This window comes from Pleurodeles waltl, chromosome 3_1 (assembly GCF_031143425.1).
Source record: "Pleurodeles waltl isolate 20211129_DDA chromosome 3_1, aPleWal1.hap1.20221129, whole genome shotgun sequence".
Taxonomy (NCBI): Eukaryota; Metazoa; Chordata; class Amphibia; order Caudata; family Salamandridae; genus Pleurodeles; species Pleurodeles waltl.
The window spans coordinates 203,319,424-203,343,678 of record NC_090440.1 but is presented as its reverse complement, the minus strand read 5'-3'; the positions used below and the strand labels follow the sequence as shown (position 1 = coordinate 203,343,678).

Sequence of the window (24,255 nt, the reverse complement as noted above, 5' to 3'; positions counted from 1 at the left end):
CATTTGTTGTACACACACAGCAATAGAAGAAACACACACTCAATGACTTAACTCCAGACCAATGGTTTTTATATTGCAAAAACATATTTCTTAGTTTATTTTTAGAACCACAAGATTCAAGTTGCAGGTAAGTACCTTAAAAGATTTGTATTTCACACAGGTATCAACAGTACTTTGTTTGAAATAAGTAAGTAATACAGTTTTTGAATAACTTGCAAAAACTACTTAAAAATGGACACTGCAATTTTTAAACAGTTCCTGAGAGAAGGAAAAGTTAGATCTGTTTGCAGGTAAGTACAACACTTACAGTCACAGTCTCTGGGTTTTAGGAAGTCCACCGGTTGGGGTTCAAGTTAACGCCAAACACCCACAACCAGCAACATGGGGCCGGTCGGGTGCAGAGGTCAAAGTTGAGCAAAATTAACGTGGGCTCCTATGGAGACAGTGGATACTCGGAATCCAGTCAGTCAGCAGGTAAGTACCCATGACTCGAAGGGCAGACTGGGGGGAATTAGAGGAGCACTGGAGGGGCCACAAGTAGGCATCAAACACACACCCTCAGTGGCACAGGGGCGGCCTGGTGCAGGGTGCAATAATACAATGCAAATAATTTAAAGATTTTTCTTAATTTAGAAACAATTTAAATTACATTGCATAAAATATGCAAAATGTATCATAAAATATTTTATAAATAGGTAAATTATTTATATTATATTTAGAGATTGTTAATGTGTAATGTATATTGAAAACAATTATAAAAAATATTTTCATTTGTTATTGTATTGAATTTTTTTGTCTATAATTATTTTGTAAATTATTCAATTAAATACATTTAAAATATTATATTGTTCATAAATATTAAAAAATATGATATGTAATTTAGGGCCTGTATACGAACTTGGTGGAGGAACACTCTGTCACAAACGTGACGGATATCCCCCCCGCATTTTACAAGTTCCATAGGACATAATGGAACTTGTAAAATGGCGGGAGGGATATCCATTATGTTTGTGACAGAGTAACCCATCCGCCAAGATCATAATCAGGCCCTTAATTTGGAATACAATAGTGTTTTAAGATGTTTACAGAGATGTTTATTCAGGTTGTTAATAGTATGATTATTATAGGAAATGTTATTTTGATAGTGTGCTATATTTTGTATGATTGTTTGTAGTATTGTGTGTTTGGCAATTTTTTGTTACTTACTATTTCAATATATTTTTGGTTATAATAAATATAGTAGTGGGAATTGTTAATGTTGTATGTTTGATGTCCAGCATCTTCCTTGTGTTAAGTTAGCTAGGAGTGGGAATAGTAAATGTTGCTTCTTTACTGTCCACCGCTTTCCTTGAGTTATTTTATTTTGGAGGGGGAATAGTATATATAATCCTTTTGGCATCCAAAACCTTCCCTGACATAAGTTTTATTTTAGTGAGAATGGACAATGCTAAATCTTTAGTGTCCAGCTCCTTTTCTGTGTTATGTTATATTGGAGTGGGAATAGTAAATGTTGCTCCTTTACTGTCAAACACCTTCCCTGGGTTATTTTGTTTTTGGAGTAGGAATAGTATATTTAACCTTTTTAGGGTCCAATACCTTCCCTGTGATGAGTTTTATTTCAGTGGGAATGGACAATGCTAACCTCTTAATATCCAAAACATTGTCTGTGTTCATTTAGATTGTAGTGGGGATACTACATGTTTCTCCTTTGTGTCCAACACCTTACCTGAGTTATTTTATGTTGGAGTGGGAATAATATATTTAAACCTTTTACTGTCCAAAACCTTCCCTGAGATATGTTTTATTTAAGTGTGAATGGGAAATGTTGCTTCTTTAGAGTCCAGTACCTTTCCCATGTTAAGTTAGATTTGAGTGGGAATAGTAAATGTTTTTCCCTTTATTGCCTAAAATCTTCACTGAGTTATTATATCTTAGAGTGGCAATAGTACATTTAACCCTTTTACAATCCTAAACCTTCCCTGAGATACATTTTACTTAAGTGTGAATGGGCAATGTTGCTTTTTTAGTGGCCAGCACCTTCCTTGTGTTAATTTAGATTGGAGTGGGAATACTAAATGTTGTTTCTTTAGTTTTCAGTACCTTCCCGCAGTTATTTTATCTTGAAGTGGGAATAGTATATATAAGTTTCTTAGGGCCTGATATGACTTTGGCGGTTAGACTGAGCTGACTGCTAAAGCTGTGGGGAGGAATCTGCTGTCATACCGGTGCCCCCCCCCCTTCAGTCGTATTATGATGTTTCCACTGGGCTGACCGACTAAAACATTGTATTAGTTAAGGGAGTCAAGGCCAATGCCGTAGCTCACCATCACCCTCGAAATGCGCAATTCTGCAGTGCAGACAGTGCGCATTCTGAGGGTGCTGGCAGGGAGGCCCCTGCACTGCCGATGCCATGGGCAGTGCAATGGGTCCTCCTGTGGTTCCACCAGCCTTTTCATAGCGGGGACCCTGCTGGAGAGAAGAGAACGCGCACTTAGTTCTGCACCGCCGTGGCTGACCACAACTCCAACCACAGCCACCCTGTCTGGAACCATATTTCTTGTGGTGTTGGTGGTCCTCTGGTGGACCAACTGCCAGGGTCGTAATCTGGTGATCGGACTGCCGGAAGTGCAACGGTCCGACCACCACCATGAGTCTGGGGGTCTTGAGACCGCCAACCTCAATAGGGTGGTCAGGACCGCTGCTGCTGTGGCAGTCTGACCGCCACATTAAGACCTAGGCGCATAGACCTCCAGGGTACTGAGAGCACTGCCCGGATCCATGATCCTGTCGGGCTAGCAGAGATCGCATCAGGCAGGACGGCGCTGCATGTAGTGCCGCCCTGCTAATTATGACCTTGGTCTCTGCCAGCCTTTTCATGGCGGTTTTACCATCATGAAATGGCTGGCAGGGAGCAGGGGGCCACAGGGGGGCCTGTGCAATGCCTATGCACTTGGCATGGGCAGTGCAGGGGTCCCCCTGTCCAGCACCATCAACAACATTGCAAAGGTGCTGGTGCATTTTGCAGTGGCAGCATTGCCGCCAGCTCAATTATTAGCCAGCGACAATATTGCCACCTGTTTCCTGCTATGCTGGCGGGCCGAAACCTCGGTTTACGCCTCCCAGCCCAGAGGGAAACTCTTAATGAGTTCGGTGGGGAGGTAGCCGGTGTTCTGCAACCTCCCCATCGAATGTTCGATGGACTTTTCAAACCATCAACCAAACTCCTGATGAGGCCCTTAGTGTCCAAAACCTTCCTTGAGATACTTTTTGTTTAGTGGTAATGGACAATGCTACCTTTTTACTGTCCAACACCTTCCCTGAGTAACTTTATTTTGGAGTGGGAATAGTTTATTTAACCTTTAGTGTCCAATACCTTCCCTGAGATGTTTTAGTTAAGTGGGAATGGGCAATGTTGCTTCTTTAGTGCCCAGGACCTTCCATGTTTTAAGTTAGATTGGAGTGGGAATAGTAAATGCTGTTCCTTTAGTGACTACATTCCCCGAGTTATTTTATTTTGGAGTGGGAAACTATCCTACACCTTCTCTGAGATATGTTTTATTTAAGTGTGAATGTGAAATGTTGCTTTTTAAAGTCCAACACCTTCCCTGTGTTAAGTTAGATTGGAGTGGGAATAGCACATGTTGTGTGTGTCCAGCACCTTCTATTTATTTAATCTTGGAGTGAGAATAGTATATTCAAGTTTTTTAGTATTCAAAATCTTCCTTGGGATAGGTTTTGTTTAGTAGGAATGGACAATGCTACCTTTTTAGTGTCAATGTTTTAAATGCCATCCATCATCCACGTTTGACATTGAGCTAGTTTTAGTAAGTTTGTAGAGGTAGCAAACAGGAGTATCAGTTTGTCATGACTTTTATTAACATATAGCAGGCCTTATTCTTCTCTGTAGGTTATTGGAAACGTAGCCAAACTCCAGACAGGGTGGCCGCTGTCTTCGTGGCGACCACCTTTCCTTTCGAAACTAAGAGTTTCCCGCCAGGTCGGCAGGGGGAAACCTCAGTTTCCGCCCAACAGCCTAGCAAGAAACAGCCTACATCATTGTCTCCAGCTCGTAATCGAACAGGCAGCAATGCTGTAGCCCACAGGGTGCACCAGCACCCTCGTAATGTTCACTGTCTGCAAAGTGAAAGACAGTGAACATTGTGATGGTGCAGGGCTGGGGGCTGGGTTACCGCCATGAAAAGGCTGGTGGAGAACAAGGCTGTAATCCGCAGGGTAGCGTTGCATGCAGCGCTGCATTGCCCTGGCAGATTATGATCCCTGCCACCGCCAGGCCGCCATGGATCCTGGCAGTTCCCTGGAGGTCTGACCACCAGGGTTTTACTGTGGTGGTCCTGACCGCAGGCATAGCTGCATGAACAATATGCCCCTACAGTGTCTAAGTCTATTCTTAGACATTGTGAGTGCAATGTAGCCATATTGAGTATATGGTCTGGGAGTTTGTCATTATAAACTCCACAGCTCCATAATGGCTTCACCAAATACTGGGAAGTTTAGCATCAAACTTCTCAACACAATAAACCCACACTGATGCCAGTGTGGGATTTGTTGAAAAATGCACCCATAGGGCATCTTAGAAATGGCCTGTGTATGTTAGCCGAACTACTAGTGCAGGACTGACCGGTCTGTGCCAGCCTGCCACTTTCAGACAAGTTTCTGACCACATGGGGTGAGAGCCTCTGTGCTCTCTGTGGCCAGAAACAAAGCCTGTCCTGGGTGGAGGTGCTTCACCCTTCTCCCCTGCAGGAACTGCAACACCTGGTGGTGAACTTCAAAGGCTCAAGCCTCGGGTTACAGTGCCCCAGGGCCCTCCAGCTAGTGGAGTTGCCCGCCTCCTGGACAAAGCTCCACTTTTGGCAGCAAGTCTGGTGGGAAAATTAGGGAAAAGAGGGAGGAGTGACCCCACCCAGCTAAGACCACCCCTAAGGTATCCAGAGCTGAGGTGACCCCCTCCTTACAGAATCCTCCATCCTGGTTTGGAGGACAGGGACCAATAGGGTTAGGTCTGTGCCCCCTTCCGCAAAGGGATTGGGCACAAGAAGGGTGTAACCACCCTCAGGGACAGTAGCTATTGGCTTTTGCCCACTGAACCCTGAGACCCCCCCTAAATCCAGGATTTAAGGGCCTCCCTGAACCCAGTTCACTAGATTCCTGGTGACCTGACAAGAAAAAAAAGGACTGCTAAGCTGAACCCCCAGCACAGAAGAAGGAAGACAACAACTGATTTGGCCACAGCCCTACCGGCTGGTCTTCAGCTTCAAAGAACCTGCACAAGACCAGCGACACATCCAGAGAGACCAGCAACCTCTGTCAAACCTCCAGAGGACTGCCCTGCATCCAAAAGGACCAAGAACTCCCATGGACAGCGGCACTGTCCGAGAAGAAACAACAACCAAGGACTCCAGCCTCACTCTGAATGCGTGAGTCCTAACCACTCTGCACCCGATGCCCACGGCCCGTGTCTAGGTGGCCCAACCAACTAGAGAGGATCCCCAGGCAATTCTGAGCAGGTTGCTACCCTGGGTTGACCTCTTCACCACTCTACGATGATGCCTGCAGAGGGAATCCCAAGGACCCCCTGATCGCGAAAGCTCAGGATGAAGATATCCGACACCTAAAGACACACTGCACCCGCAGCACCCAGGCCCTGGAGAACCCAACCTCCAGTGCATATACGTTCAGCAGACAGCCCTCCTCCCTGCCCAGCCTGTGGTTTGCTCCAGTCGAACCCCTGGACTTTGCCTGCAGCATCTGAGTGACCCCCGGGGTCCCCTAATAGAAAAGCATTGGGAGCCAGACGCTCTGTTTGCACCCTGTACCCGGCTGCCCATGTGCAGCTGAGGGTGTGTGTTGGTGCCTACTTGTGCTCCCCCGGTGCTCCTCTAAATCCCTCACGTCTGCCATCCGAGGACGTGGGTACTTACCTGCCACCATATCTGAAACTGAGTCCCCTGAGTCTCCATAGGAACACATGTTAAGTTTGTCTCAACTTTGACCTCTGCACCGGGCCGGCCCCGTGTTGCTGGTGGGGGGTGTTTGGGGTTAAATTGAACTGCAACCTGTGGACATCCTAACCTCCGGAGACTGGAACTGTAAATCAAGTACTTACCTGTAAATAGTGTTAACTTTTCTTCCCCCAAGAACTGTTTCTGAAAATGGTACTGTCAACTTTTAAAACAGATAATTGCCAATACTTCAAAAACTGTATAACGCACTGATTTTAAAAAAGTACTGCTGATATATGTGTAAAATACGAATCTATTGATGTACTTACCTGCAACTTGAATCTTGTGGTTCTAAAAATAAACTAAGAAAATATATTTGTGCTATATAAAACCATTGGTCTGGAGTAAAGTAATTAAGTGTGTGCTTCTTCTATTGCTTGTGTGTGTGTGCAACAAATGCTTTGCACTACCCTCTGATAAGCCTAACTGCTCAACCATACTACCACAAAAGAGAGCATTAGTATTATCTACATTAGCCTCTTTTAAGTCGCAGGTGAACCCCTGGTCTCTGTGTACACTATAGCTCATTTTGATATAGTATATACAGAGCCAGCTTCCTACACTCCCCTTGTATGTTTCTTGAAGAAAGCGTGAATGTTGCTGGCAATAGTGATTCTGAGTTCATCAAGTTACAGCATGTCATATGTATATCAACTGTAGCTTCTTTTTAACACTTCTGAATACCAATGGAGCACCCTGCAGGAATTGCACAGAGTCTGGAAATAACAAATTGAGGATCCCTTGTACTTAAAATCTCACCTCTCACAAGGCAGTTTCAATGTTGCATTGCGTTCTCTGTAGTTGTGGTTGCACCCTCCGGCACCAGGATCGGTGCCAGAGATCAGTGTTGTCTTCCTACAATGAAGATTGATAAGAAGTTGTCCCTGCCAGGCAGGGCTAAGCGGAGGGACTCGACAAATTCCTCTATGTTGCCTCCATATTTTTCTGAAACAAAAGACTGAAACGGGGTGGATGTGGCACTATGACCAGTGCTGCAGACTTGGGGCATGGGGAACCAAGTGTGAGTCTCGCTGTTGGCTCACCATTCTGTGATTCTGGGCAAATCACTTAGGGCCACATGTATTAAGAATCCCGTTTGCAATTTCCTAATTGCAATTCTTTGTGATTCGCAATTAGGAAGTCCAGTGGCGGCCGGCAGCTTTAGGAGGGGGGGGGGGCGGGCGGGAAGCACACACACACACACTTATTCTTTCACACACAGACACGCACGCATATCCACTAACAACACTCATAACATTCAAACATTCATGCACGCACCAAACATTCATTTTAAAAGATCACACACACTCATTCTTTCACACACACACGCATGCACATCCATTAACAACACTCCTAACATTCACACATGCACGCACGCACCAAACATTCATTTTAAAACATCACACACACATTTACCTTCAGCCTTGAGGTCCCAAGAGGGTTGGGACTGCTGCCTTCCCTCATTGGCTGACCTTAGGTCCCAGCCTCGTCACAGAGTGGGATGGGGTCAGTGAGACTGCTGAAGTGTCACTGATTGACACTCGCCCTGGGCGCTTCAGGGCTTAAACCTGAAGCGCCCAGGTCGAAGTCAATGGGTGACGCTTTCCTCGTCACCCAGAGGAGGGCCTCCAGGCACCTTTGCTGAGCCGAGGAGGTCACGTCCATAGGAGCTGTGACCTCCTCAGCCCAGCAAAGTTCAGCTCAGACAGCCAGGAGTCTGCGCAAATCGCACATGTCTCACTCCTGGCTGTCTGAGCTGAAAATGAAGAGTGTCTGTCAGGCTGACCTTTGTTCAGCCTGACAGACATTCTTCATGAGGGGCAAAAGGTGGGGGGGGCATGGCCCCTCTGCCCTAAAGGACGGGCCGCACCTGAGGAAGTCACAAGCAGCAATGTACTAATGTTTCGCAGACACATTTAGCGCTTCCCAGTGGGTCGCAAATGGACCTACCTCATCAATATTCATGAGGTATGTCATAATTCATGACCCATTGGGAATGGCCTAAAATCACAGGGATGGTGATCTGCTGGGGTCACACGTCTGTGATTGCTTTTTAAATAAAGCATTATTTTTCCTTACAGGGAAACAAGATGCGTTTCAATAACAAGAATGAAACGTTTTCTTATCTTTATTTAAGAGTAGGCTGTAGTCTGTGAGACCACGGCCTACTCTTAAAAAATTTTTGCACCCACACCCACAAAGGGGAAAGGGTCCCGTATGGACCCTTTCCCATTTGCAAATGGGTTTTTCGTGGCAAACTGCAAATGTTTTGGGACACATCCCCCTGCGAGTCGCCCTTAACATGCCCCTTCCTAATACTGAGTCGCAAACCTAATTTGCGATTCGGTAATAGACTACCAATTGCAAAATAGGTTTTGTACATCCCAAAATGTTTTTTAACTGTCACAAATGGCCTGATTCTGTGAATCGGAACATTTGCTAAAAACCTATGTGCATGTGGCTCTTAATCTTTCTGGGCCAAAAAAAATGAATGTGACCCAGTGTAGTGTAACTGGTGCTCATTTAAAATGCTCCAATACTGTCGGGCAAATAAAAAAAGATTGATGGCACTTCCCACATGAGACCACAGTGACTGGATTTCAATGCAGTTCTAGACCCAAATGCAGACTCCATGAGTGTTCCCTCTAAGCACAGATATGTAAGGATACCCCCATTATCCAACTGGATGGATGCCCTCAGTTTTTGCAACACGTGCCGACTGTGGAACCCCAGACAAAGGCAATACATGCACACTTCAGCTGCCCATCATTCACATGCACATACAGACCTCATTCTCATGCCAGCCACTGATTGTTTACACATCTCAGATGTACAAAACTTTTCCAGAGGAATATGTGATCACTTTGCAGTGCTACTCTATCTAGGCTTGAAAACTCCTAGCCAGCTTCCTATGTAGCGACTATGCATGGAACCTTAAGGATGAGGCCTACTCCTAAGCACTTTGTGAAACTAACGGCATGCTTTTATATCAGTCAGGGAACAGTGGACTCCGCTGGTACCCTGTGGGCAGCCTGCAAAGCTACTAGAGGGGGCTGTGCCAAAATCATCCTCCGTTCGAAGGAGAAAGACAAACTGCAACATGAACCTCTGCTAGAGGCCCAGGTCCTTTGGCTTGAGGGGCAGATCCCCGATGATCTCCAGGGCTAGTTCACCCGACAAATTGCGCTTGTCTGGGCTGAGATTTATCACCTCTCTTGAAGAAGAAGCACACCTTGTTTGGCATGCCTCCACTGCACAGATATATGAACGGGGCAACAAGAGTGGTAAGCTGCTTTACTGGCTAGCTACTAGACCCCTGGCTACCCGGGTGATATCGGAGATACTAGTCGCTGATGGTACCTTCTTGTGTACCACCCCAGCCATAGTTCAAGCCTTTGTGGACTATTAACGTAGACTGTATTAACTCTGACCCATTCCCTGTTCGTCGGGGTACAGGGCAGGGTTGCCCCTTGTCACCCCTCCTTTTTGCCCTTGTCATTGAACAGTTGGCTCGGCTCATTTGTTGTGTTACACAAATTCAGGGTAGGTTGTCGGACACAGGCCACGACAATCGCATCGCTTTGTATGCTGACAATGTAACTTGTTCTTAGCTAAGCCGTCAGAGACTGGCTGGCATTGCCTACAACATCTTCAACTTTATGAAGAGGCTTCGGCCTGTGGGTTAGCCATGCTAAGTCAATGTTGGTCCCGATCATCCCCTCTAGGGAATGCATTAAGTGGCAGATATCCACAAAAATACAACATATGAGCTTTTGCTTCCCAGGGGATTCAGTTTGCGCTTCACATGGGATTTGAATAAAAACTTAATTGTACCCAGTTGATTTAAAAAGTGAAAGCAGGTTTGAAATTATGGGAAACCCTCTCGCTGAATGTGATGGGAAGAACTGCCTTTTACAAAATAATGATTCTGCCAAGGTTCCTATACCTCTTTCAAAAATGTCCCCAAATGGTGGTTCTGGTAAACAAATTCCCTGGTTGTGTCCTTTCTCTGGCACAACTTCAGGCCGAGTTTGGCTCTCACCAAATGTCAAGTTGTTCAGACATGCCATCTATGTGCGATATCAGGGCATCACACTTACCATCTATAATGCACAAACTTTAGGTTTGTGGTGACATCACAGATTTGGGGTAGAGGCAGGGTAGCTCTCTACACCCCATGGACAACATTGCACTATCTGCTGCAATTGTTGGACCTACTCCAGGATCCACACCGCACCCAGAGTCCCAGTCTGGGATGACCTAAATCTACACCATCAAGGTGCAGCAGCTGCCTGGGAACCCTCACTTCTCCTCAAGGACCAGGGAATCCATGGGTGCCACCTTTACCCATTCCAGTCCAGAGTGGTGCAAAGGGCCTGTCATTCGACTGGCGTCGTCGTCATTGCTTCAAGGCTTGCGGTTGAGTCAATAATAATCATTATCCTTAGGGCATGGATGAAGGGCCGGATTTAGGGTTAGTGGCGCCCTATGCAAGTAACATTTTTAGCAACCCCCCATTATTACCTCACTATCATCCTCTAACAGTGACCCTCAAATCTTCATAGCTCCTTTCTCATATCCATTTCATTTGTGTTATAACATTACTCATGCCAGTGTATGGTGTAAGCGCACTTTATATCATTATTATACAGAGACAATGAATTGTGTGTAAATCAGTCTATAAAAATTTTTAACGGAGACAATGAGGATTAAAAGATGTAGGAATCACATCACCCATACTAATAGGCAGTATTTTATGAGTGTTTGGTCTGGAAAAGCACAAATCTGGGATTTAAAATGTACCACAGTGGTTGTGGTTGGCATTACTAATAAGAATGTATTTCCACTAGGGGTGGGTGGAGCTCACGGAGTTCTACTCCATGGAATTCTGCTGAGTTGGCTAAAAAATCTGTGGAATTCTGCGGAGTTCTACGTGTAGCGGATTGTCGCCTGCCCTACCATCCTGGCCTGAATGCGCCTGGTCTAAGCAAGGTCGGGCCGTCCACCCCTGCTTAGCGCTTCTGAGACTGAGCACATTTAGGCCAGGGTGGTATGCCATAGGCAGTGAAAGCTGCAGTTTCAGGCCTCTTGTGCTGACACAGCCCATCATCCTGGAGCTTGCTTCTCTCAACACCTGCACACATCCCTTCACCAACTGCCCCTTCACAAACGTGCTACAGAGGGCCAAGCACACCCCCATCTTGCACCAGTCTTGCAGTTGCTTACTCTGCACTTACACACAGACTCAGACTGCCCTTTATTTAGGGCCCAGCACTAGCAGCAGCAAACCAGCTCACCACTAGCAGCCTGGTATTTTCACAAAGTGCCTATCCTGGCATGCTACTAGGCTCTGGGGAACTCTCACAGGCCACACACATCTCTATGTGCTTAACAATTGAGGGCCTGGGTGTTGGCAGGATGGGTCATCCCGACTTGATGAGGGGGGGGAAACGATCACCTGTCACACCTGCGCTTCAGATGCACTGCCTCAGCTCACACACAAAGAACTTCACACTAGCCTATTGTGACCGCAGACAGACTGGGACCGGGGCAGGGAGGACAGAAATTCCAACCATCTCTGTAGGGAGAAAACTTAATATGTTTCTTCCACTTTCAAGGGGGAACCAGTACATAAAATAGGGCTCTTTGACTCACTCTTCAGATCACTTCTAGACCTGTGGAAGACTCAGAAGAAGGACTGCTCTGCTGCCCTGCTGCTGGAAGGACTACCCTGCTGCCTGAGGAAGGAAGACTTGCTCTGCTCTTTGAACTCCAAACCATCAGACTGACTTCAAGAAATAGCTGGCTGGTCTTCTGTTCGGAGCTACAGGGACATAACAAGCTCCAGAGACAAGCACTGCATCTATCCAGCTGCCCAGATTCAACTAGGCCTGCCTCGGGCCTTTGCAGGAGTGAGTCCTAATCCCCTTAGCTGGCATCAGAGTGTAATACTCCTGGCCCAAATGTGGGTTCCCTCAGAACTGATGCAGTGCAAAGTAACTCAATGCAGCATGATGCAGGACTTCACATCGCAGCCCTTGCAGTTCTTCATCGTAACCAACACAGCACAACACAATGCTCTGCATCAAGGACATAAGGTGCAATCCACAGTGGAACTAAACTGACCCCTATATCTGGCCTGCACTCCATCGCGGTTGGTCTGAACTTGTGACTCAAGTCCAGTGCAACCAGATATACACAGTTGGCCCATTGTGGTTTTAGGTGCAATACTTAACACTTTGAAATTGCATATCTCCAGTTCAACTGACTGGCCGTTTCTCATTTTGGTGTCATATTCTTAAATCTTACTCTGTTGCTTTCTAAATTGGTGTGGGATTTTTCTTGAGTTTTCACTTTATTGCTGTTTGCGTGCTGCAAAAATGCTTTACATACTACCTATAAAATAAGCCTAACTGCTTTTGTGCCAAGCTACCAGGGGGTTAGGCACATGTTAATTTAATGACTGTTTGTGGTTCATTTGAGAAGGATTGTGGCTGTTGCTTGAGAAGGGCTCACAGCCCCCTCAACAAACAACCCAATTCCTCAAACTATAACACACGTTTGCAAGCAGCTCTTTGATAATAATTCCCAAGCAGGTCCCTGTGCTATGTTACAATTGTAACTGCTGAACTGCAAGTTACAAAAAGATCTCTGTGACAAAAGCAGTAACCCACTGAGCTATCCACATAAAATACAGTTCAGTGGTTTGCATGGTACACATTTTTTTGCAGAAGGCATGTTAACCCTCTGTGCTACTTTACGATGAGTCAAAACTGCCACTAGACAAAACTTAATTCCGTCTCCAGCATGGGTATTAATTACCAGAATTATCTTGACATTTGTATTGTTGCCTGAAAACTTCTAGACACCCAAGCACTCTGCAGCATGTGATTGGAAAAGTTATTTCTAATCAAAACAGCCGCCGCCTCCTGCCCCCGCTCCCGGGTTCAGCGCCAGATGCCAGCCCTGCTCGAATGAGTGCATGGTCTCTCTGGCAGTAAGCCCTGGAGTTAGGGGAAGCCGAGGGTCCATCCTGCCACCTGCAGACAATTGTAGAGTTTGGCGAGTGGGCAATGGATTCTCTTCAGAAAGCGGCCATCTTTGTGCAGGTTAGCTTTGCCCCAAATACATTTTATATGAAGTGCAAATTGTTTTCATAAAATAACTTTGAGAAATATATGAAACATCTTAAAATAGCATTACAGTAATATTCAGCTGTGGCTACTACAATATCTATTATGCTGATAATTTAGATCCTCCACTATACATCTTGTTTAGTAACATTATAATAAATTGTCCCTCTTTCTTTTTGTGCCCCTGTTTTCTGTGACGTCTGTAAGAGGCAGTAACAAGAATGGACAGGAAGGCATAGAACCAGGGCCGGTTTTAGGGCGGTGCGACCACACCGGGTGCTGAACTGGATTGGAGGGCGCTGCCCTCAGGGGGACGCTGTGTTGTTTAGTAATAACTTAGAAACTTGCGATTTAAAAGCACCTCCTGAAAAGTTCCTTGTGTGTCCATCCTTTACCAAACATTTAAAATGTCAAAATACCTCGTGACTAATGTTCATATTAGAGAGAGAGAAGGGAGTTTTGTCTAGCGGCAGCTTTGATTTGCCATAAAGTAGCGCAGAGGGTTAATGTGTCTGTTGTCAAGAACAGATCTGTATTTTATGTGGATAGCTAAGTGGATTAGTAAAGCCAGTATTTACAAGGGCATTCAAAACAAATGAATATATGTGAAACGGGGGCTATGGAGAGATGAGGGGCACATTTACCGGGTGGTAGTGTGGGAATCCGAGGAGATGGTAATAGGGTGGGGGGCGCCAGAGTTGCACAGAGCGCCAGCGGCACTAAAGCCGGCCCTGCATAGAACTACTCTCTCTGGGGTTTGATTTTTGGATGGCAGTCTTAAATGTCAGTCTAATACCAGGGTCTCTTCTTGCCAAGTAGAGCAGAAATGGGAGGAGTTGGGGGCTTCTTACAAGTGCTCTTATATCTAGCGAGGGTGCACGGGATTTAGCAGATGCACTACTAAATCTCCCTTATAAGTGTGACAGACCCGAATATAAAATAAAAAGGCAATACCACATTTTTGCTCCTACGAGCTGCAAACCTCGAAATCTTCTGTTTTTTTCCCCCTTTTATGCATTTTGACAGATACTACCTTGAGAAATCTATGTGGAGAAAAAAACAGCAAGAGATATTTTTGTAAAGCTTGTAATCCCAGTAGGAGCATAAACTTTCATCTGCACCCAAATCGGGATTAGTGAGGCTCTCAAATGAGGCCCCTGGTGTCTTGCAAAGGTGAGACAGATAACCGTGAGCCTCTGCGAGCTCTTGCGTCCTTCAACTTCAATATATTGATAGACAGAGTACACAGAGCTTGAGACGGGTTGGGACCACCACTGCTGTTTCACACTAATACCATGCTCAGGGAAGGCTGCGATCGAATCAGCATGTGTAGAGGTAAAAACTATATATCAGATACCATAATGTAAAATAAAGTTCAGTTACTCAGTTTAACGTACCTGCCAAGGGCTTTTCAAGCACCCGAAGCCTTATGGGTGGGCAATGCTTAAATATTAGAATATGAAACCTGGGCAAATGTTTCTTTAGGCTAGGGTAATCTCCCGTAATTTCTTTAATGTCATATTATGCTTGTTACTTAAAATGCCAGAAATTGCATCTTTATGCCACATCCCGTAACTGAGATTTTGTTCAGGTAATAATCCTGTCTTTGAAGGATGGAAACAGTGCACACGAACATAACGCATGTGGGTGTTCTATGCATTACTGGTGGCTTTGCACTGTTTTTAGAGCAACATATCAGCACTAAAAAATAGTGCAAAATGCCGGACTGGCAATTCACACATTTAACATGATACTTTTGGCATTTCGCAAAATTTCTACAAAGGAAATTTTGCGAATTCCACCCAGGCCTATAAAATATATGACATCTCCTATTCACCTAATGTTCATGTACATGTTGGCCCCTCTCCTTTCCACAGACTCTAACAGTACCTGCTAGTCACTTCGGAAGTACGGCAGTCAAAATCAGTCTCCTAAGTGGCTTTGACCAGAGAATGAAAACAAGCACCAGCAGAGATGCCCAAATCCTTACTGTAAGTGTTTTCCACCAGGACCACAAAATGCCCATTGCATTATGTTGCTATTATTAGTTGTCTGCATGCTGGTTTTTTCGGTGAGGTCATTTTCTTGTTCATACTTTGTGAAGCTTACTCTGCCAACTTTCATGGATAACCTATTGTGAGTCACAGGATGTTTTCTATTGTACATTTATGGAGTCTACTCTTTTGGGCTCTTGTTTATTTTTTTTTATTTTTTTTTGCTTTGGTGCTGGTATGGCAGTGGAGTTATTGAACCGTGATTGCTATTGGCTACAGTACGTTTCCTATTATGTGGTTTGAGTACCTATGCCACCCATACAGTTTCTAAGTTGTTCTAATGTGCAATGCGACGTGACCTCTGGTAGAGATATACTGCATTACAAAGAATATGGTGCAATTGGTTTACACAGACGCTACAAAAAAGTCCAACAGAAACTCCATTCCCTTAATTAACCAAGACCTCAGCACCCCAGGCTGACAATAGTCACAAACTGGGGAAACTCCTTCTCCTTCCAAACAGCAAAACTTTGGAGCTCAATCTCTGCACAAATATATATTGACAATCACCTATAATTCCAGAGAGCTCTAAAAACCTGGCTCTTCCCATCTATACGATTGCAATTTGCAGCTGTTGATCTATACATACTGGCAAGTGGGTATGTGCAATGCATCATATTTGAAGCGTCTCTTTGAAACTCACTGAGCAGCCTTCCAATCACACACTCTGAAAGCGGAAGAAGAAACCAATGCATTACTGAATGCCCGTAGCCTCTTCAGAGGTATGAAGAACTACACAAATGCTTCAATACAAAATAAGGCAGCTTTAGCATCATGAGTGTTTAAGTGTCATTCAATATCCTTTGACATTTTGCAAAACTCAGATCTATCAAAGGGACATGTTTTAGAATCCCATTCTCTGTTTTTCCAGAGCTGACTGTTTGTCCACTTGGCTGTATGGGATGCTTAGTCCCTCATGAAATTTGCACTGTACTATTTTAAATGCTGTATCAACAAAATAGAAGATCAAACTCGCAGCAGAATGCAATGATGTTAGCTGAAAAGACAGGACCAGCTGACAGTCTCACACCTGACTCTAGACATCTTGAAATTTCTGAACAGCTGTGACCGCCGATGGGACAGGCAGGGCGTATCTGAATGCAGACATTAGCAGGCATACCTCAGTTCCCCCGCTAGTATTCCTAAGTGGTACATCAGTAAGCTGCTGCTCATTGCCCGCTATGTACCAGCTCAGTTAAGAGCTTCAAATCTTCTATGACTCGAGCACTGTAAGAAATTGTACTCCAGCTTTGCAGCCACGCTACAAATGTTTTTTCTTGCTTACAGGTCATTCTAACTTGATCAGCGAGGTTCAGTCTCATGAGACGCTGGGTGAACAGGTACATAAGTATATAACTCTTGATTGATCCCACTTATAGACCAAGTCTCACATATTGTTTGGTTTCCACTTCAACACCTACCTTTTCGTAATAAATGGGTGAGGGAAAGGACCTTGACCAGTCAGCCATTATTGAGGTGGGTAACACATGCTACCCGTTTATTCAATTAAGTCTGAACGTCAAAGTAGTTCCATAACACCGTTGCAAGGACAGCCATGTCCCAGATCCTGTTCCTCAGTCTACACGTGCACCATCATTTACTATAGAGGACAGCTGAATTTTACAATGCGTATAACCATTTTCGCCTTCGACCAACTGAATTTCATAGGACGACTATGAGAGCATCCTTCATAGACTACTCTGCTTTAACTCACTTTGCTGCCATTACTTGTAACTATCAGAGTATCCACAATTCAAGGACTTACGACATGGAAGGACATTTATTTTACATCTATGTTCCCCTTCTCAATTCTAGAGACAGGAAAGAATCACAGAGATGCCAGGTGGCAACGCTTCTACGAAGTACAACGTTTTAATTAGAGAAGATTGAATCCTTCGAGATCTGGAGTTCTTTCTGTCCCGCGACAACCTCTTGTGCCCATACTGGGAGACCATACACAACATTGCTATTGCCACCAATCCAGACAATAATTTTTTCAGGACTTTGGCTAATGCACGTGCAATTCAGTTACTGATCAACAATCCAGATCAGAAGCATGCAGTATTATTCCATCACTGGGTAATGTACACTAATCGGTTCCGCACTGCCAAGTACTTTTTTCAGGACGGGGGCTGATGCCACTTACAACTCTATTAATGAGCCTCAATACAGCCCTGAAGCAGCAGGTACTGTTTCAGCACTGGGTAATGTACAACAACCAAGAAGAGCATCACCCATTGACATTAATGTAGAAGAGCTGATGCCAGGTGCAGACCTGGAGCAGCCAAGAACATTACAGCACTGGGTAATGTGCACCAATTCAAACACTCCACACTGCGTGTCAGTCCCCTCTTGTGATGGGCTCCTTGCATACTTCTGTCCAGGCACCTAAATCTGATCGTCAGTCCTCTTGCTAAACCAATACCAGGAACATGCGTGTAGCTCAGACGTGTAACACAGTTTGCTGGTCCAGTCTGGGACAACCCACAAACTCCACCAGTACACGGATTTCTTGGTGTGTAGACTGCATAACTTTTAGTTCAGAATGAGACAACCATGTCAACACACCACTTCAGGCAGGATGAAACCACTGCTGCCCCATGTCGAGGTTCATGCAGGCGTTGAGGATGGATGCTGCTATCAGTTGAATTTATAATGGTGGTTATAGTTATAAAACACATGGTGCACATTGAATCCCTTTTAAGCACTTCAGGGCTGTTTGATACCAGATGTATGGATATAAAAGGCATTAAATCAGATGAGCATTTTCAGACAACACTAATGAAACATATGAGTGTTTAAAACGTCGTTGGTCAGAAAATCGAATACAGAAAAATTGTTGCTACAAGAATGTTGTAGTAAAAATATCGACAACCAAAACATCGAGGAAGTAATTATATATCGCTAAGTATAGTTTTACTATTCTTAACTCCTCATGTATGTGCCTTGGTGACACGGAGCCTGCTGGGTGTTTACAGATGCTGTTAAACTGCTGACTATTTACATACAGCATTATTGAAACAGTTGACACTTTACAGATTGCATTAGTAAACTGCTGACACTTTACAAATGGCATCACAGGACATCGGAGTGTTTACTTATGGCATTAATAACGCAGCTGAGTGTTCACAGGTGGGATTACTGAATCAGCAGAGTGTTCACAGGAAACGTTATTAGAACGGCTGATTGTTTACTAGTGGAGGTATTAAACCCCCAAAAATGTTTACAAGTGTCATTAATGAAAGAATGAAATAGCTATGTCTTCACAGATGGAATTATTGAAACTAGTGAGTGTTTACAGCTATTATTAATGAAACAGTTGAGTACCGTTTAACACATTGGAACTGCTGAGTGTTTACAGGCAAGAATAATTACATAACTGAGGAATTCCAATGGGAATTAATGAGTCAGTTGACAGATAACATTAATGGAAGAGTTGAGGTTTTTGTTAGCATCTTCGTGCTTCTCCTTAGCAGCATATTTTTTTATTCCTCCAGTCCCTCTTGAGAACAGCAGTTGAGTTCTGCAAACTGTTTGAAAAGGTTTGTGAAAAAATGATCTGCAAAGGATGTAGAGTACCAGACTCCTTCTGTGTAATACTCACATCTGGAGAGAGTCGTCAGATTTGAAGCACCAGATTGGAAAGTTTCTTGTACTGATGGAATTATGCCTGAAAAACAAAGGAGAATTGGAGTAATCACTATGGTGGTCATTGGCGGTGCCTCCCGGCGTATTTGGACCGGGCCGCGGTCGCACCGCCGGGGCCGGCGGTATACCACCATTTCAGCCCCGGCGGTGATAATCCTCCAGGGCAGTGCTGCAAGCAGCGCTGCCCTGGGGATTATGACTCCCCTACCGCCAGCCTGTTTCTGGCGGTTTGAACCTCCAGGAAGAGGCTGGCGGTAAGGGGACTCATGGGGCGCCTGGGGGCCCCTGCACTGCCCATGCACTTGGCATGGGCAGTGCAGGGGCCCCCAGGCAGAGCCCCGTCGCGCATTTCACTGCCCGAATTTCGGGCAGTGAAATGCGCGACGGGTGCTACTGCACCCGCTGCACATCAGCATTGCCGCCGGCTCAATTACGAGCCGGCGGCAATGTTGATGTGACTTTTCCGCTGGGCCAGCGGACGGTAACTCTGGTAATGACGGTAATGACCCCCTATATGTAGACATTTTTAAAGTTATGTTAACAAAGTGTTGGCAAAAGAGATGGGGCCACATTTAGAGTTTGGCGAACAGGCTACTCAATCAAAAACATTGCAGATGTTCAACTTCCAAACTAGTGGTTCCCACTCTTTTTAGATTAGAGGGAGCTGCCATGGCTCTGATGACAGAGGCTATGCTGCCTCTGTCAGTGCAAACCTGCGACCGACAACCTGTCAGAAATCGGGCTGCAGGTCAAAAGAGTTGAGATTGTCCAACCTATTTAGGGCAGATGTTCCAAAGTACTTTCTTCCCGTTCAGGATTACCATAAAAGAATGGCAGTACTGAACAGAAAACAGGAGAAGTGACACCCACACAATGGGAGAAAGGTCTCAGCGTGCCAGGGATATTTCTGCTTTGTTTTTCTATAACAAACCTCCCTTTAGTGAGTTTGTTTATGAAAAACAAAATACTTTCTTGAGTGAGCTGATCAAACATGGTACTCACACAAAAACATATCAGTGACTTTAATGGAGTGTTGCAATGGTGGTTCTACTGAAGGCACAGAGATGTCCAGATGCCTGGTGCAGATCTTGATGGATGATCTTCCGTCAGCGTAGCTAGACTAGTGCCCGCCTCTATAGCCCTGGCAGATTGACCACCATACTGTAAATGAGGGCCATTGTATCTAAGGGGCTGCGAAATACAATTTACCTATAACCCTATCTTTACCTGACTAGTAATTTGACACAAATTGTCACAGGTAATTGTTGTGTTAGTGTATGCAAGCTGCAGCAAGCTCAAATCTATGCACTCTTCCGTGCCTTGCAGAACCCCAACAGAGCATGTATTTTCAAGTTTAAAACTGCCCCAATTTGTCAACAGGGCAACCTTTTCCGGTATTTAAATAACTAATGGGGGCCACTTTTTATTTGGTGCCCAGTCCTATTTTCTGTCCCAGTCGGGCACTGACAGCAGTTGGTTTTCTTCAAAGATGTTGTGGTACGTGGTTTTCCTCTTGTTTTTATCTATTCCTATTCAAGAACTAAATACGTTCACTTCAGTCTATATCAGACCTGGCGATGAGCACAAATTAATTCTGAAGAGGAACAATGTAGTGCTGATGAATGGATTGTAATTCATGTCAGAAAAGATGCAAAGTCTCTTAAGGAGCTGTGGGATCAAGCGTTCACAGATTGTTTGGTACCACCCTGAGGCTGGTGGTCAGGTTGGAGATTTTAACAGGGCACTGAAAGAGTCCATTCAACTAACACTCAATTTGGGAATTTATTAATTTATTGGAGAACGCCTTTCCAAGCTACCCTGCTGTCTAAGTAGTTACATTTAAATACTGAATTTGTGTTTCTCCAGAACAAGCGATCTTGATTTATAATACCTTCCAGTGTGGATGATGTCACCAACACACCATTTAACCCACATTGTCTTATGTAACATTTTGTGTGTATTGACATATACACTTGTATACCTCATTGCATCAGTAGAATATCTATGATGTAAAGTGTTCTGACATCAAATATATATATATATAAAAGGTGTTTTGTTTTGCTAATAACTTTGGCGCCATTTGGCAAATCTTCACAATATTTTGAAAACTACTTTGCCACTCACTTTAGCTGCTGTCTGGAAAGTTTCGGGTGATTCATCAAGTGGGGGCTGAGAAAAGTGGGAGTCCCAAAACGTGTATTCTCCATGTAAGTTCCCATAGAGATTTTATACACAACTACCACCTGAACATCTGGAAAGAATTATACTAAATTTGGCAGAAAGCTAGATCTTGGTCCAGAAAGATCTATTTTTGTAAATTGGTGTAAACCTTTTCAGTAGTTTTGGAGTTATTGAAGAAAAAAGATTTATGTATACCCAGAGATTGGAGGAGCAAAGAACCAACACAATGCCGTGATTGGGTGGCCGCAACCAGAGAGGAAAGTTGCGTCCACCATTTTGTTTATCGGCATGGGGGGGGTATAAAACTTAAAATTAAGAGAAGCGGTCAGGATAGAGGTATCCTGATTCAATGGGACTCATGAACATGTCCATGAAGGACACCTCATGGGTAAGAAATTGCCCAAAAATGTTTTTTGGGGTGCACAAGTATCTTCGGATCCTTCACAGAGCTTAGCACCGCTCCCCCATTTGAATCCGTGATTGAGCCATGGATCCAGACCCAAATGAAAAAAAAATACACCCACTCAGCCCACTCACACAATCACTCACACAACTATTCACACACTCACACACCCACTCACAAACCCTCAAAACATCTATCACACTCAGTCACAGACCCACTCGCAAATCAATGCAGGCACTCACAGACCCACAAAACCACTCACACACCCACACAGTCACTTATATACCCACACAACTACTCACACACCCATAAAGGCACTCACACTTACTCACAGAGCAATAAAACCACTCACACACACACCCACTCACACACCCACACAGCTACTCACATATGCACTCACCCACTCATTCGTTCACACACTCACTTATACACCCGTGGAACCACACACACTGAGTCCCTCATTTTGAGTCTGGCGGTCCTTGGACCGCCAGACTTCTGGTGGCGGTAAAGACCGCCATTGTACAACTTCGGCGGTTTGGCCGAAGCCAAGCCACCGAGGTGCTGTCCGTAATGCTAGGGTGGTCGGACTGCCTGGCCGGAAGTGAGCACCTCCGGCCTGGCAGTAGCCGTCATACTGCCATCCGTACTACAACTCGGCAGACTGCCAGCATTTTTGTGGCTGTGCTTGCTGGCGGTCTATTCCTGTCACCAGCAGACACACCCAACCACACACCTACATTCACACACCCCGACTCATGCACACATTCGCTAACATACACCCCCACACACTTGCACCCAATCACGCACTCAGATACACCCATTCACTCGCACACACGCACTCAGACACATACACTTGAATGCACGCATTCAAACTGACACATACACTCGCATGCACACCCTCAAACTGACCCATACACTCGCATGCACGCACTGAAACTGACACATACACTCACATGCATGCACTCAAACTGACACCTCCTTCCCCCTCCGCATTCACGCAAACATGCACACACAACACTCCACTCCCCCTCTGCAAACTCGCACTCACACACACAACAACCCCCTCCCACCTTCGGCATACACGCACTCACACACACAACACCCGCCCCACCCCCTCGCATACACGCACTCATACACACAACACCCACACTCTGCATACACGCACAAGCAGACACCCCCTCCCCGCATTCATACAAACACATAGACACCACACACATTCACACAGTACTGCATTCATACACACACACAGCCACCACACATATTCACACAATACCCCCACCCTCCACCTTTCAGACAATCAACTTACCTGCTTCAGCGAGGTGGCGGTCTGGGACAGGATGGGTCCCGGTGCATTCCACCGTCAGCAGTCTTCGGACCACCAGCACTGGCAGTCTTTTGGAGCCGACAGCTTCGGCGGACATTCGCAAAGACGGCCAAAGATGAAATGAGCACCTGAGTCACATACCCATAAAGTCACTCCCACTCTTACTCAGAGATCCACAGAATGAGGTTGGCTGCAGGTGGGTGTTGGCCGCAGGCCAGACCCTGCAGCCAAACCCCACCAGCACACGGCCAAAGTCCATGCATATGGTGGGGTTGGCTGCATGAGGGGCATGGCTGCAGGTTCTGCAGCCAACCCTCTGCAACACAAGGCCAAAGGCCGTGGGCTGCGGTGGTTGGATTAACATATGGTAGTTAACTATTACTTTGCATTAAAAAACTCTAGAAAATCACTGCAAACACTAAAGGTTACAGGGATGTGAAAGTTAGGAAACAGAATTTAAAAAACCTTGGAAATTGATGAAAAAAACCAACATTACAAGGACATTATAGTTAGGTTCAGATTTTACACACACAAAACCATAGAAATTAAAATGTCTGGCAGTGCTGTAATTCGTGTCATTAATTTTGATTGCACACCAGTATTCCAGGATTTGTTTTTTACAGAAAAAGTATTTGAGCCAATATACCACTTCCCACAAGGACAGACAATGGCAAACACTACATAATCTGTAGTAGATGCAATAATTTGGTTATTCTCCATTTACGATAACGGCTCGGGCTACTTTTGCTGTAAAAAAAAGTATCATGTAACACTGTAATACTGGTGTTCAATCACTAATACTGATATGAACTATAGCACCACTAGACATTTTAATGAAGTACATGCCAGTGACTGGAGACAGGCCAAGTATTTTGGCCTGGATATTATTCCAAAACACCATAGGGGAGGAAATAGATCAGTTGACCTCAGAAGATGGGAATCAAGGTTAAGCAGTAAAGAAGTTCAGCACTGATTGGTATAACACTGCCTGAGAAATGGCCAAAAAGAGGGAAATGCCTGGCCGGACCCCCCCCCGTCCTAACCTTGTTGGTGAATATGGGATTAGGATTTAGTAGCTGTTTTTCATCTTTGGAATTATGGGATGTGGTCTTTTATTCATTGGGTCTTTTGGTTTTGTCACCCCCGTCTTTTCAGGTGGATCATTATAAGTCTTTGTGTCCATGAACTGGAACCCTGGAATCATTAATAAGTTCCCTGCATTACTGTAATCAATGGTCAGACGTAGCTGTTAGATGCCTACTGGAAGCCTGGATACATTTTTTGTTACATTTATGACATTAGTTTTGTTTTGAGTTATGTGACATTAATTTATAGATTGGACAATGAATCATGAGGCATCACTGAATATTTGAATGTGCAACAATCCAATTAACGGACCATAGGGTCTAGGCGATGGATAAACTATTACAGTCATGACGATGTTTATGAAGAAACTAATGTTGGGCTGCTGAAGTCGTTATAATTATGA

At 44.8% G+C, this 24,255-nt stretch overlaps 1 protein-coding gene across 15 annotated transcripts in view; it reads right to left on the bottom strand.

Annotated features, from left to right (window-relative positions):
- Nucleotides 1–24,255, bottom strand: part of LINGO1 (leucine rich repeat and Ig domain containing 1) — a 3,157,620-nt gene that overhangs the window by 705,671 nt on the left and 2,427,694 nt on the right. For 8 of the 15 annotated variants that reach the window (XM_069222181.1, XM_069222179.1, XM_069222186.1 and 5 more), the window contains one exon: nucleotides 18,815–18,880. The exons of the other annotated variants lie outside the window; for them this stretch is intronic. The gene's annotated coding sequence lies outside the window, so the exon portion shown is untranslated. The remainder of the gene's footprint in view (nucleotides 1–18,814; nucleotides 18,881–24,255) is intronic. 15 annotated transcript variants of the gene reach the window in all.